Here is a 14,600-nt window from a genome sequence, read left to right as displayed (position 1 = left end):
TTTCAGTCAGAAATCATTGCTTATATCAACGTGGTCTTGGAGAAACCAGTGGTATTTGCAGGTGTTCACACGCTCTTATATTATATTCTGTGCTTCTGGGACTAACACATGGACGACAAACTCAGATTCCGAGTCCTTGTGTGTAAGAAACTTATACTGCAAGGTTAGAAAGACAACAATCCACCATCTATCATCCAATAGTGATGAGTGTGAACATATGGCTTATAATCATCCATTTCATTTAGACACCTGTTTGGACACTTGGACTGCCTGCTGAATTTTATTATTGTCAATGTCAGCTGGCCATGGATTTGATCATTACTATTATTGTTCATTTTTGTTTCTCTTCCTTTTTCCTGTTACAGTTGTAAATAAATTTTGGGGGCAGGGATACATGTTAAAATAGGAATAAAGATTAGCTAAATCAGGAGGGGGGCACTCTCCCCATAGCTGCCAAGTTTTCCCTTTTCTCGCGAGGAAGCCTATTCAACATAAGGGAAAATCCCTTTAAAAAAGGGATAACTTGGCAGCTATGACTCTCCCACATGGGTCAACTTTGACATGTAAGTGGGACTGCCAAGCAGCTGGCATCATAATGACATCTGTCAATGTTCAAATGAGGTTTCTGTAACTCCTAGCCAGCTGATCAATGGTTAAAACAACCTCCTTGCTTTCAGCACCAATCAGCTGATTGGCACTGGGGCTGCACCTTCAAAGAAGCTCCCTATAACCATTGATTAAACCGATTGACAATTACAGGAACACCCTTGAAGTCCCAGCAGAGAGGAAAAATGATCCCCGAAGTGGTGCATTTTCCCCTGCGCCGAGAAAGTGGTTTGCATTCAAAGCACTTCCTCCAGCTCTTTCAATACAAACTGATTCCTCTGGAAAGAAAAAGTTGTGTTCAAAAATGGCTAAATGGTTTAGCAGCTAAATGGTGAAGCATTGCTGTCAAGGATGGAGGTAATCGTGCAGATGTGCACAAACCTTTCCTACTATAGATTAGGCTTTTGGGCTGCCAGAATGTAATGCGAGAGAAAGATAAAGTAAATGTGCAGGTGAATATTTTCTTCTGTTCTTGCTGCAGTTGGTACTTCTTGTTTCGTATGAATCACCAAACATTTTTAAAAACTGAGCGCAAGGTTTTTTAAAAAAATCTGATCAGGCACTGAAAATGAGATTTGGGTTGTTTGCTGATATGAGAATCAGAACGAAATGCTGGCTGAATATGTACATCTGATACCCAAGGTTTTATGATTCAGAGTGTTTGTGTACTGTATAAACAGAATATCAGAGTGAGCTGTATCCAAATTCTTTCTTAAGAATCAAGATGAAAACTGTTATTTATATAATACACTGTTTTCCAGGATTGGGAAATGATAGTTTCACACCTAAATCATTTTATATTTCTACAATATAGAACATTAATTGAATAGGTTGTGTTTTTTTTTTAATAAAAATAGCAAAGGTACCTTTCATTCCCCAGCCACCTCAAATACTTAGATTTTGAAGATTCTCACATTTTCCCACCTCTGTTTAGCTCAGTTGTTTCTATATAATCACTGTGTCATCCCCCCTCTTAGTTCTGGATTAATCCTATTGATGATTCCACCCATTCAGGGATAATGTAGTAAATGGGATAGTGCTACTTTCAGATTTGTCTGCATAGCCAATCAGATTTGGCTTTGTGATGAAGTCACTGAGGGCAAATGAGAGGGGGGGGGTAATTTCAATCAATACACAAACATTTAAAAAACAATTGAAAGGGGGGAGGGTTTCAAGCACTGCTAAAAATGTTTGTGATAAACTGTGAGTAGTTTTGACGTAAACAAAATTCTGAATGTAAAAATAGCAAGTGGCAATTTTCCTATATCTTTTTTTAAAAAAAAAATCCACACTCTTTTTGTGTGTCGGATCAAAATAAAAAAAATTCCTTCAGTAGCACCTTAAAGACCAACTAAGTTTATATTTTGGTATGAGCTTTCGTGTGCATGCACACTTCTTCAGATACGAAGAATCTGTGTGTCAGATGTTAAAGAAAATATTTGATTTGTGCTCCTCTGACGGATATCTTGGCATGCCGGAAAGCATTATTTAATGGAAAAAATCAAATATTTTTCACAGCATCTCTAATTTACACTGCATCTGGTTGCTTTCAAAGGATTTTTTTTGCAGAAAGAATGATCTAAATCAGAAATGTTGCCATTTCTGGCTTGCTTTCTCATACAGACACCCTCGTCCACATCTTCTTGAACTCTCAAAGAACATAAAGTCAGACCCCAGAAATCAGGTCATATAAATCATGGATGATTACCTCTGAGTGATGAAATGAATATTTTTGTGTAATGAAATATACACATTTGAGTTTTTGAGTTTCTGTAGTTACGTTCATTTCAGTTGAGTTGCTAAATTCAAAACACATGCCAAAGCCAAGGATTAAAGTTTACAAAGACAGATTTTCACATTTCTTTTGGTGAGTGTTTTTGTCAATAGCACACATGAAAAGGATCTGGGAAGCTTTATTGCATTCATTTAGCTGCCATAAATCAACAGATAATGAAAAGTTTATTTAAATTAACCACCTTTGAAATGACATAATAAGCACAGGAGTTTTAAACTTACATCCTAACCATGAGAGGATAAGATTCTGGGTCTGACATTTAATATAATGCTCATTAGCTAGCAGAACTGGAGTTTACTGTTAAATTACTGTTTTTTAAAGGAAATAAATATTGAGTTGGTCAGTTGTAGTTCAGCTGTAGAGCAGCTTTATGCCAGGTGTACAGTGTTCTTACATGGGGCATTTTTACCTATGTACAAAGAGAAAGATGTGGTGTAGTGGTAGCCTTTCAACCTTGCTCAAGGAAGTCTAGGAAACCGTGGGTGTGCCACTGACTCTCAGATCATAGATCAGTGATGGAAAACAGGCTTTGTATGCAGAATGTCCCAGGTTCAGTTCCCTGACCTCTCCAATGAAAATGATCAGACACCAGGTGATGTGCAAGACGTCTACCTGAAACATGAAAAGCTGCCACTCTGAACAGATGATAATGTTACATACACAAATAGTGAGAACGGGTATAAGGTGGCTTTCTTGATTCCAACCATTCTGGGAAGCACTATACCTTAGTAGTAGAACATCTGCTATGCATGCTTAAGGTCCTTGGTGTCTCCAGTTAATTGTGAGGAAGCAAGTAGTAGGAAAGACTATCAGACACATCAGGAAGCCACTGCCAGTCAAAGTAAGCAATACTAGAATAGACAGATAAATAGTTTGGCATGGTATAAGTAAGCTCCATCTATGCCTTCCTGAACAATTTAAAAGAAAGGTTGCATACAAATATGATAAATAAAAACAGTTTTACATGGGGAAAGTGCCTATCCATGTGTACACAGGCTACTGTGCCAAAGTAGATAGAATTTCTGGTTTCAATAACAAAGCAAGTTCAAGCCTTTCTTGCCCAGTTCTCATTGGAGCCCTGAGCAAAGAATGATCTCTAAACCTAACTCTTGTCAAAGGGTTACAGTAATTTCACAACTTACATGTGGGGTACATTTTGGGGATCACACCTAAAACCAAACATGCATATAGTCAAAACACATGGTGGGTGGGATTGCCAAACTCATTTTTCCCAGAACCCCACTCCTTTTTTATTCTTATTTTTGCCACATGCATAAAGCGGAATGTGCACATTGAATGCAGGTAAATTGCAGTCTTGCTGTATTTTGATCTCAAACACTGTAGTGCAATAGCTTCTGTTTTGCATGTAAAACTTGAGTTTTCATACCTGTTTTACCATATAAACATTTGCTGGGAATTTGCTGCCAAGCACACTTTTCCATTACCCCCAAAAGGGCATATGTATCATTTCTACACATTTTTTCCCAAAGCAAATTACCGTAAGTAAACAACCCTGATAGCAGGCAATCAAGAGTCATAGGAACATAGGAAGTTGCCTGAGTGAGACCATGGGTCCATCTAGCTCAGTACAGTCCCCTAGCAGTGGCCTTCCATGATTTTAGGGTTTTTTCCCAGCCTTACCTGCAGGTGCCAGGGATTGAACCTGGGACAGTCTGCATACAAAGCAGATGCTCTACCAGCTGAGGTAGCTCAGGAACCTTTTCTATCACAGGTCAGAACTGTGATTCTCCACTGACTCAGAGGAATCTGAGGGTATCGAGCACTTTGTGGCCCTCATCCTGAACCCTGTGAGACTTGTTCTATGAGCTGCAGGGGGTTTATGAAAATCCACAGCTTTCATGCCACATGACAAATCGCATTTCAAACTGAGGGAAGAGAGTTTGTGACATGGCATGGTGGTCTATTGTTTAAAGGTGGGGAGGGGGTGTAAAAAACCTTCCACAGCTCAAGTCTCTTATATCAGCCTAAGCAGCTATTTGGAACCTAGTCGTATTTTCTGTGCACTGTTGCCCATCTGGAGCCTTTACATTAGATGGGCTAAAAGAAAAGAAAACTCTAAAGCAGGCATGTCCAACAGGTAGATTGTGATCTACCGGTAGATCACTGGACATCTGTGGTAGATCACTGGTAGATCACTGGCTCCCCCCAAAGAAGCTCAACAACTGTAAAAATGGGCCTTCATAAAAAAAGCTCAACAACTTTGACCTGAACCCCCCCCAAAGGGGGTAGATCACTGCCAGTTTTTAACTCTGTGAGTAGATCGCAGTCTCTTGGGAGTTGGCCACCCCTGCTCTAAAGCAATGCCAGGGTGCACAGTGTGAAAAGCATCTGCACAAGCATTTCCATTTATTTTGCTAGTAGTGCAGTAAGCTGTGGATGAGGTTTCCTGCCACTGGAGGGTGAAGGGGTGGAGATGTCTATGCTAGGAAGATCAGTTTACCTGTTTCCTCTATAATTTAGACACTGAGAATTCAATTGCACACTTGCAGTACCAAACTAAAAATGTGCTGTCTTGGCTTTGAATTGTGTCAAATTACAAATGAGGCTGGGCTGGTTGTTTGGTTCAGCTCCAAATTTGTATCACAAGAAAAATGCATAAAGCTGTAGCGTTTCCCACATTCTGCTTTCAGTTATGATGAAAGTGAAAAGTAGTTCATCACAGGGATAGTGCCCACATGACTGTCAAATATTTGTCGCTCTCTGACTGGGTCATAAAGTAAGGACATGCATTTATTTCAGGTGAATTGTGAACCATAGGAGGCTACTTCAGAAAGATTTAGGGTTGTCTGAAGCAAGATCTATCTGACACACCTGAACGAAAGCAAGAGCCTCCAAAGCGATTCAAGATGCTTCAGAAATTCAGGTTTTAAAAAATTGCAGGGAGTGCAATTGTCAAAAGTGAAACCCTTCTCTCAAAGTTTGCCATATAAAAGATAACATGAGAATTTGAGGTGGGGCTCTTTTGTGACTGACAAGTCTAGCTTCTAAACAGGAAGAATGATTTTAGTAGGGGTCTCCAATCACAGTGCTTTGGGGAAGATATGTTGAAACAATGTACTGTAGCACTTTGTTCCTGTCTCCTCTGGGCTCTTTGCAAATCAGCAGTGGGTGGGTCCAAGGTCCTCCGCCCGGGATGGTCCAACGTCTCTCCTCTCACCAACACGTTACCTTCTCTTTAAACATTAGACAAGCACTGTCTCTGCTGTTTTGTTTTTTGTTTTGTTTTGTGTACCTACCAAATACTTTCCTCTTCCAACAAGCCTTGGTTTTTATGATGCTTTATAATTTGTTGTTTGCCGCCCTTGGGCCCTTTTTGGCGTGAGGATGCAATGTAACTTTTATTATTATTATTATTATTATTATTATTATTATTATTAATAATTCTGCAAAAAAATAGACTAATGTAATAGAGAATCTTGACTATAGGATATCCTCTCCTTGGAAAGGTTGGTGTGTTATGGCCTATCTACATTTCTGATTTATAGCATTTCCATACTTGTAATAACAGTCATGGCTTCCTCCAAAGAATATTGGGTATTGAAGTTTGGTAAGCAGTTTCTATTAGACATCCCAAGCTTCTCCACACTCCCTCGCAAAACTACAATTCCCAAGGTTCTCCAAAATCTATGCCATTTGACTCTCAGTTACTTTCAAGTTCTATGTATATTTGGAGGGAGGTGTTCCCAGAGTTCTTTAATGTGTATTTCCCCTCAAATGTATTTGAGGGGAAACACTAATATGAATCTCAGCACTTAACAATTACTTTGAATGAAGCAGTCTTAGCCTCTCAGTTTGCAGGTGTTTTCCTCATATATATGATAATAGTTTACTTTAGATAGAATGGGTGCTTAGGGTTGCCAGACTCAATAGAGGACGGGACTTCTGTGCCTTTAATTGCCCTGCTCTCTTTTGAGTCTGGAAACCTTAAAGAGAAACCAGCAGACCCTTTGTTTAATTTCCAAGCAAAGGGTCTGCTGGTTTCTCTTTAAGGTTTCCAGACTCAAAAGAGAGCAGGGCAATTAAAGGCACAGAAGTCCTGCCCTCTGTTGAGTCTGGCAACCCTATGAGTGCTGGGATGGGATTTTAGTTTATTTTTATAGTGCAATCCTATATATCTCTACTCAAAGGTAAGCCCCACCAAATTAAATGGTGTGTATAGGATTGTAGTCTTACCACGCAGTTCTGTTCATGACTACTCAGAAGTAAGCCCTGTCAAGTTGAGTAGGACTTACTCCTAGGAAAGTTAGTATAGGATTGCAGTCCCAGTCAGCTCTCAGAGGAAAGTTAATGGCTGCTATATTCCAAAAAATCAGTATATAAAAGTCCATATCTCAAAGCCCAAGGTGTTTAATTTAGAAAATCTGATTTGCATCCCCGTTGGAAAGCCAAGGCTTTTGTTTTGTAAATTTGTATGTCAGTCAGAGGCACTTGGGGGTAGAGTTTTCCTAGCAGAAAATCTTGGAGGCAATTGCTCTTAAATCTGGCTGGATTCCACAGTAGGAAAAGCTGGCTCTATATTCCACACAGCCATAAACAACAACATCATAAAGATGATGACTCAATGTTTTGACAAGGTTTTTTAAAAATATTTTTCACATGAGCATATGAAGAAATTTTAATCTGGGCTTCATATTGGAATAAACGTGTTCTTCTCAGACACAAGTCTGCCATTCTTTGCCTTCTGGGCCCTATTAATATAATGTTTATGCATTTCATAGCAGAGCAAAATAAAATACTTTGAGCCGATCCCTACAATTTGGGTGTGACTTCAAACAAACAAGAACAATGTTCTTAGGATAATGAAACCGGAGGAAAAAATAGACAACCAAGGCACAATGGAAACATGAAATTATGGATCTGCCTTTCTCCCTTATCCTTCTGTTACTTTCTCCCTCCACAGCCAGCTCTATGTCTGCTTCATAACTAAAATTTGAAAATCTAGAATGAATGATAATACAATACTAGCGTGAGAAAGGCGCAGAAAAGATTACTATGGCCATAGTAGGGTAGGGCGGTGTTTCTCAACCAGTGTGCCTCCAGATGTTTTGTGACTACAACTCCCATCATCCCTAGCTAGCAAGACCAGTGGTCAGGAATGATGGGAGTTGTAGTCCCAAAACATCTGGAGGCACACTGGTTGAAAAACACTGGGGTAGGGAATAAGTGATCTCAGTAAAATAAGGCTAGCTACTGGGGCTGTGTGTGTCGCCACCCCCATCTGACTCAGGGCTTAATCAGTACTTTGGGGTGTCCCCAAACAAGCCTGGAATGATCCGGGGGCCACCTGCCCCACACCTGGACCCCAAATCAAATCATAGAACTTTACACAGTGTTTAAAGGTAAAGGTACCCCTGGCCGTTAGGCCGAGAGAGCTGGTGTTTGTCCGCAGACAGCTTCCAGGTCATGTGGCCAGCATGACTAAGCTGCTTCTGGCAAACCAGAGCAGCGCACAGAAACGCCGTTTACCTTCCCACCTATTTATCTACTTGCACATTGATGTGCTTTCGAACTGCTAGGTGGGTAGGAGCAGGGACCAAGCAATGGGAGCTCACCCCGTCGCGGGGATTCAAACCGCCAACCTTCTGGTTGGCAAGCCCTAGGCTCTGTGGTTTAGACCACAGCGCCACCTGCGTCCCTACACAGTGTTTAATTGGGGTTTAAAACTGTGATTAAACATGCTGTCAAGGGGAGGGGGGGTAGAAAAGATGTAGGCAGTTTGCCTGCATCTCCTCCTCTCCCCCCACCCATGCACACTTAATTACAGTTTTAAACCCTAATTAAACATATGCTTGGTAGGAGGGAAGACAGTTCAGGCAAGCTACCTATGTCTCCTTCATCACCACCCTCCTTGCCAACCAACCATTCTAGGGGGACCCGATCCTTCCTGGGGTCATCTGGGGTTGCCTTAACCCACCCTGGCTGCATTTTTGTCACCCCAATATCAGCCTGACTCAGTTCGGGATCTGGAATTCAGCCAGAATAGTTGCATGGCCCTAGTGAACATCAGTGTTGCACTAGAGGTCTTCTTCTTGTGGAACAGGACTTCATCTACCTCTTGTCACTCCTGCAGCCCCCAAGAACCCCCAAAGTGTGCTCCATAGGGTTTCTCCAACAGTGGGAAAGATTATGAAGTCCCATTGCATGAGCAGAAGTTTCCTCATGCAGCGCTGGATTCTAATGTCAGTGATGATGTCATTGCTGTTTCGTTTATATCCCACCTTTCCTCCAAGGAGCTCATGGTGATTGATGTACAAGATTCTCACTCTCTCCACTCACAACAACCTTTTGAGGTAGGTTAGGCTGAGAGTCTGTGACTGGCCCAGGTCACCCAGTGAGCCTCATGCTTGAGTGAGGATTCGAACCCTGGTCTTCCATGTCCTGACAGCCTAATCACTGCGCCACAATGGCTGGAACTATTTATAGCATGCCTTTCTATTGCTAAAGGAATCTTATGCATGTTCCTGTCATGCTAGTTCAGTAAAACAGAATCCCTGAGAAGTTTCTGAGAAACCCAGAGGAATTCAGGAATGCTAGAAATATGGTTTAAAGAGTATTGTGATCCAGTACTACACACAGCACATTGAATTGCTGACAGACTCGCTTGGAGGCAGACTGCAGTCCATTCTTGTTCAAGAGGAACACAATCCCTTGCAAACCCCTATTGTTGCCCTGGGCCCTATAACCTTTCCATTAGGAGCAAAAACAGTTCCAGGCTCTCCATTTTCAGAATCTCATTCTCTCCTGAATGCTTAGCTGGTAGAGGGCTTTTAATTCAGATACATAACCGACAAAAAGGTCAGATGCATAGGTGATATGTAAAGCAGTGTGAGTTACACATTAACTTGTGGGGAGTTTGTGTTGGTGTAATTTAGATGCACAAAGGAGCCAGCATTGTGATCAATGCCGAGCATTCTATCTGGCAGCAATCGCAGGGATCGCACAGTGTGTGTTGTGTTGTTCATCTGCACTGCCCTGTTGTGTAACTCGACCCCCAAACATCTGCACATTTGCAATGCTGATCTGCATTAGAGGTTGTAATTCTCTGCACCTTACTGGCTGTCCTGGAATCGTTGCTTGCAGAACCCACTCAAGAATTATCACATGGAGGGGTACTATTCTTGATTATCCACTGTTTGAATTCATCTTCAATTTCTTTGTAGTGTTTCTGAAGGCTGGATGCAAGACTCAAGCATCATAACGTTGATAACCTAGAGGTGGTGGAAGTCAACCAACATATTTCCAAATGAATAGTTGAAGGGAATTGCACAACTTCCTCACAACACGTGGCTTTAAGGATAAAAGCAGTGGGGGGGGGGAATTGCCCTTCCCCACACAAAAAAATGTATGTTAATTAAACTGAGTACCCTAGCAAACTGAACCATTCTTCCCACAAATCTATATACAGTTGTACCTTGGATCCCAAACACCTTGGAACTCAGACATTTTGGCTCCTGAGCGCCGCAAACCCAGAAGGGATTGTTCAAGTTCATGTTCTTTTGGAACCCGAACGTCTGACGGGGCATCCACGGCATCTGGTTGGTTGCAGGAGCTTCCTGCAGCCAATCAGAAGCCGTGATTTGGTTTTGGAATGTTTTGGAAGTTGAACAGACTTCCGGAACGGATTCTGTTCAACTTCCAAGGTACAACTGTATCAAACATTTCGATTTGCTTAATACACTGCTTTGCTGTTTCAGGGGTTCTGAGGTGACTTACCAAAAGATTATGGCAATACTTATGGTGGCGGGCTATTAATAGCTCCTAGAGACACTGAAAGCTCATGTAGGTCCAGGCCCATCCAGAAGGGACAATTCACACAATCACATTGACATGGTGATGACAAAGCAAAAGGAATAACTCTACCTGATTCCCACAGGTGTCAAGAATGCTGCTGAGTACCTGTTGGGCTCAGCCCACAAGTCAAAAGTTTTCTAAAAGGGACTGAGCCAGCTCCTCTAGACAACCATCAGCGGCACATTGGGAAATGGTGGTGATGCTGCGAAGACATGTAAATTACCTGTTCTGCAATACAAATCAAGCCTCTTTCTAAATTCTCATATGTAAAACAAGGTCCGATTCCAACAGGTCTCAAAATGATAATATGTTCATAATTAAAAACAAAATTCATTACCAATAAAGGACTTTCTTTGTGTCTGCACAGCTGACACGACCAAGCAGCTGTCATCAGGTGGCATTATCATCCACCATCAAGGAAGATGCTCAGATGTTGTGTACATACTTGACTGGTTGGTCGCTCAAAGAAATGACAGTGTCTGCCACTGGCACCTGCTTTGAATGGTGTTACTTTAACCCTTTTGTTACTCTTTCCTAAATCAATTATTTAAAAGTTTGGATCCAAACCAAAAACGCCCAATTCAGAGGAACCAGATATGTCAATCTATCCAAGGCAGCGGTTATGATGGAGCAGCAGATGTATTTGACACTGCTTCTGGTGCCTCTTCCCTCACAGCTACTGTCTCTGCCTGAAGTTCCAGTTTGTAATGCCATCAGTTTGTAAACAAGAGACATGTGGCCTCAGGATACACCTGGCAGAAAAGGAGCAATGCATTAAGCACACCATGTTGCCAAGGTGTCCCCAGTTAACACACATGCACTAATGACTTGACCATGGTTTGAAAGTTTGGGTGTTCTTTTTAGGCCGCTTTCACTTTAGTATTTTCTTATTTTTATGATGAGGATTATTTTTATTTTTATCAGTGCTGGATTCCGCAAGCTACTTTGAGTACCTCTGTTGGAGAACAAGAGTCAAGTAGAAACTTAAATATGAAGGGGGGAAACTTAGGAAAACTTTCACCTGAGCTTTCGTTCACTAAGGCTTGTAAATTGTGCCTTCTTCTAATTGTCATGGGGTCACCCATCTCTTTAAAAAAGAAATAAGCGTGATCTTTACACCAAAAATGTCAAGATAATTGTAGGTCAATCATCTGACCACCATCATGCCACAATTATGTGAATTGTCCCTAAATCCAAGCAGGATCATGCCAGGTGTGAGCACCAATGAGCAAGGAAAGCAGGTGATAACTGATGTCCAAATTCTGGAGTCAGAATCATAATCAGACACAAGAATTTAAACAAGGAGAAGGGATGGGGACTAACCAGGCTGATGCTTATAGGTGAACAAAAAGTAGAGAGACCAAGTACAGTACATGTGTTTCCCACCTTCTCCTATTAAGACTCCAGGTCCAAAGTTATAATAGAACTAAAACTCTCTTTCCAACTGTGTATCAGTGCTCTACAACAAAGATATCCTTATATGCTGTATTGTTTTAATATTCAATTGGGAGCCACCCAGAGTGGCTAGGGAGACTCAGCCAGATGGGCGGGGTATAAAGAATAAATTATTATTATTATTATTATTATTATTATTATTATTATTATTATCCTTATAAGATCTCATACCATTGATTTCAACTGGGTGGAGCTCAAGCCTACATAAAGTAGATGGAAGGATGGATTTGTCAGCATTTGAAATTTATGCAGTGGTGTACATTTAGAAGCCTACTGAGCCACATGGTACAGAACACAGCAGTGGAGTGTAAATCACTCGGAAGCCTAAGAACCTTCCTGTACCTTTTAATTATTTCATTGCAAGTTTCTAGCCTTCCAGGCTGCTGAGAAAAGACTGAATGCCTTCAGGAAACAACTGCTCAAGGCTCAGAAACCAATGAGTCAGGAGGACAGAACTTCTAAATGCAGCTCATTAGATATCCCTTTCATTGCCTACCCCACGTTCTTTAATCTGCACCTCTGCTTTTTCAACAAGATCTCTGTGTAGTTTATAATTCCATTGTCACTCTGTAGCAGGGATGGGAAACCTTTGGCCCTACAGAGGTTGTTAGATTCCATCTGCCATCAGTCCTAGACAACATGGCCAATGGGCAGAGAAGATGCGTTTGTAGTACAACATCTGGAGCGTCACATGTTCCCTATCCATATGCTATAGAATGGCAGAAAGTGGGAAAGGAAGGACAATTTCTTTTGAGAATCGTTGCTTTCATTTCTAGGGAAACAAGTTTCTGTCCAGTCCTGAAGGCTAACATGGGGTATGGAAATGTGGTCAATGCCCAGTGAAGGCTCTGGATGCAGAAGGGGTCTGAGATGGAACAAGACTGCTATGGCACAGGACTTTGGTGCCCCATGCAATTTGCACCATACATAGCAGGACCAGAATGAAATATGATGAAATGTTGCGAGTCTGCACTCCCTCAGCTAATCAAGCACCAAAAAATTGAAATTAAGTTGATTTTCATCAAATTTTATTTTCTTGCATTTATATCTCTCATTTCTTCCATTGCGGAATCCAAGGTTCCCAGGAGGTATCCCACCCAAGCACTGTGCAGTCCCAGACCAAGGTGGCAGCTTCATAAGACTTCAGAAAATAAAAGTTTGCATGTCACTTTTTTAACAGGCACAGGTGCCTTCTTTGGAGAGACACACCTGTTCCTCAAGACTGAAAAAATGAAAAAGTGAGAGGTCAAGAAGAGAAAACAAGTGATATAGTCCACCACAGTGGTAGACCCATTACTCATACCTTAGTGTTAGTGCATCTTGCTGCCTTGATCACCCTCACTTTCAAGCCTTCTTCTAAAGATGCCTGATAATTTGCTATTGCAAATAAGGCTCTGATTTCTGTACATCTCTCGCCTTTTCTGTTTATTGAAGGTGGTGATTTCTCATTCATATTCCTGGGAGGAAATCCCGAGATGTTCTTCTCGGAATTGTTCTAACACCTCCCTTTCTATCCTAATGAGCACAATACAGTTATACAACTGCATGCAGCAAGTATGGAAACAATGAAACCCATATGTGCAATTTGTTCATGAATTTGGCCTTTAATTCAAAGAAGCCTGCTGAGAAGGAGAGAGAGAGAGAGAGAGAGAGAGAGAGAGAGAGAGAGAGAGAGAGAGAGAGAGAGAGAGAGAGAGAGAGAGAGAGAGAGAAAGAAAGAAAGAAAGAAAGAAAGAAAGAAAGAAAGAAAGAAAGAAAGAAAGAAAGACCCTTGGAGAGAAGATATAAAAGCAATGACCATGAGAGCATTTCTCAAAGCAAGCCACCCATATAGCAAATGAAAGAGTAATATGCTCTTGTTTTTACATCACTGGGCATGTTTGTTATTATTTATTAAATCTACATCCCACCCTTACTCCAAAGGAACTCTCGTCTTATCTCGTCTCTTCACACTCTTTCGCTCATAGCCCTTTCCCCCCTACTGATTGACCCAATGTTGTTGTTAAGCTCCAGTAGGAATTTTTCCTCTCCCTGCAACCCATCTTGTGTTGCTCAGCTGACTTGGGAACAGCTGATCATAACTGAGTGGGGCTGGACTGCAGGGAAAAGGTGCCTTCGGAGAAATAGTGGGATAACTAACAATAACAATAACATTATCTGGAGCCCTTCCCTGCCTTCTTTCTGCTGCTTGGGCTAAGCAGTGGGAGGGTATGTTGTGGGTCATATAAGATAAGGCAGTGATCCAGAAACGGGGGGAGGGGCACAGACTGCACACTCCTGGAGAGTAACACAGCAGAAAAGTGCAGAGGTTGCCTCAACTCGAGCTCCTGTACAGCTCCAAGTTTAAAGCTTGATAAATGGAGTTGACTGATCAGGAGGGGTGTGGCTTCCCAACACACAAGCAGAATTTCTGTTCAAGTTAACAAGCTGGCTACCGCATGCTGGCAACGCAGACTAACAAACAGTCGGTTCTTGGTTGTGAAGAGTTGCCAGATACATTGCCATTGATCGGTGCAACACAGGCCACTAAAAGCCCTGCCCTGTCAGGTGGGAGCTTCACCAAGAGGATCCATTGATCCAATATAGCAAGTAGCATCCCTCAAATGTTCCAATGCCCTTTTCAAGTCACATAAGCTAGTGACTGTCTCCACATCCTGTGGCATAAAATGGCAGAAGGGATTTGTGTGTTGAGCAAAAAAAATACCGTCCCCCTCCCTTGTATGCTCTGAAACCGACTTCTGATCAATTCTGCTAGGTTCCAAGTTCCAGTTGTTAGCGACAGAGGGCAAGGAGATGACATCGTCATCCAACCTGCATTTGTCCTCCTTCACATGCCAGGTGATAACAATCCAATAAAACTCCTGCTTGATGAACAGGTGCGTGGGAGCTACATACATGTTATGCTCACAGCCATATGTTGCTGTTGTTCGGG

Source organism: Zootoca vivipara, chromosome 5 (genome assembly GCF_963506605.1).
Source record: "Zootoca vivipara chromosome 5, rZooViv1.1, whole genome shotgun sequence".
Classification (NCBI taxonomy): Eukaryota; Metazoa; Chordata; class Lepidosauria; order Squamata; family Lacertidae; genus Zootoca; species Zootoca vivipara.
The sequence above is the reverse complement of the archived record's forward strand: the minus strand, read 5'-3'. Positions refer to the sequence as shown.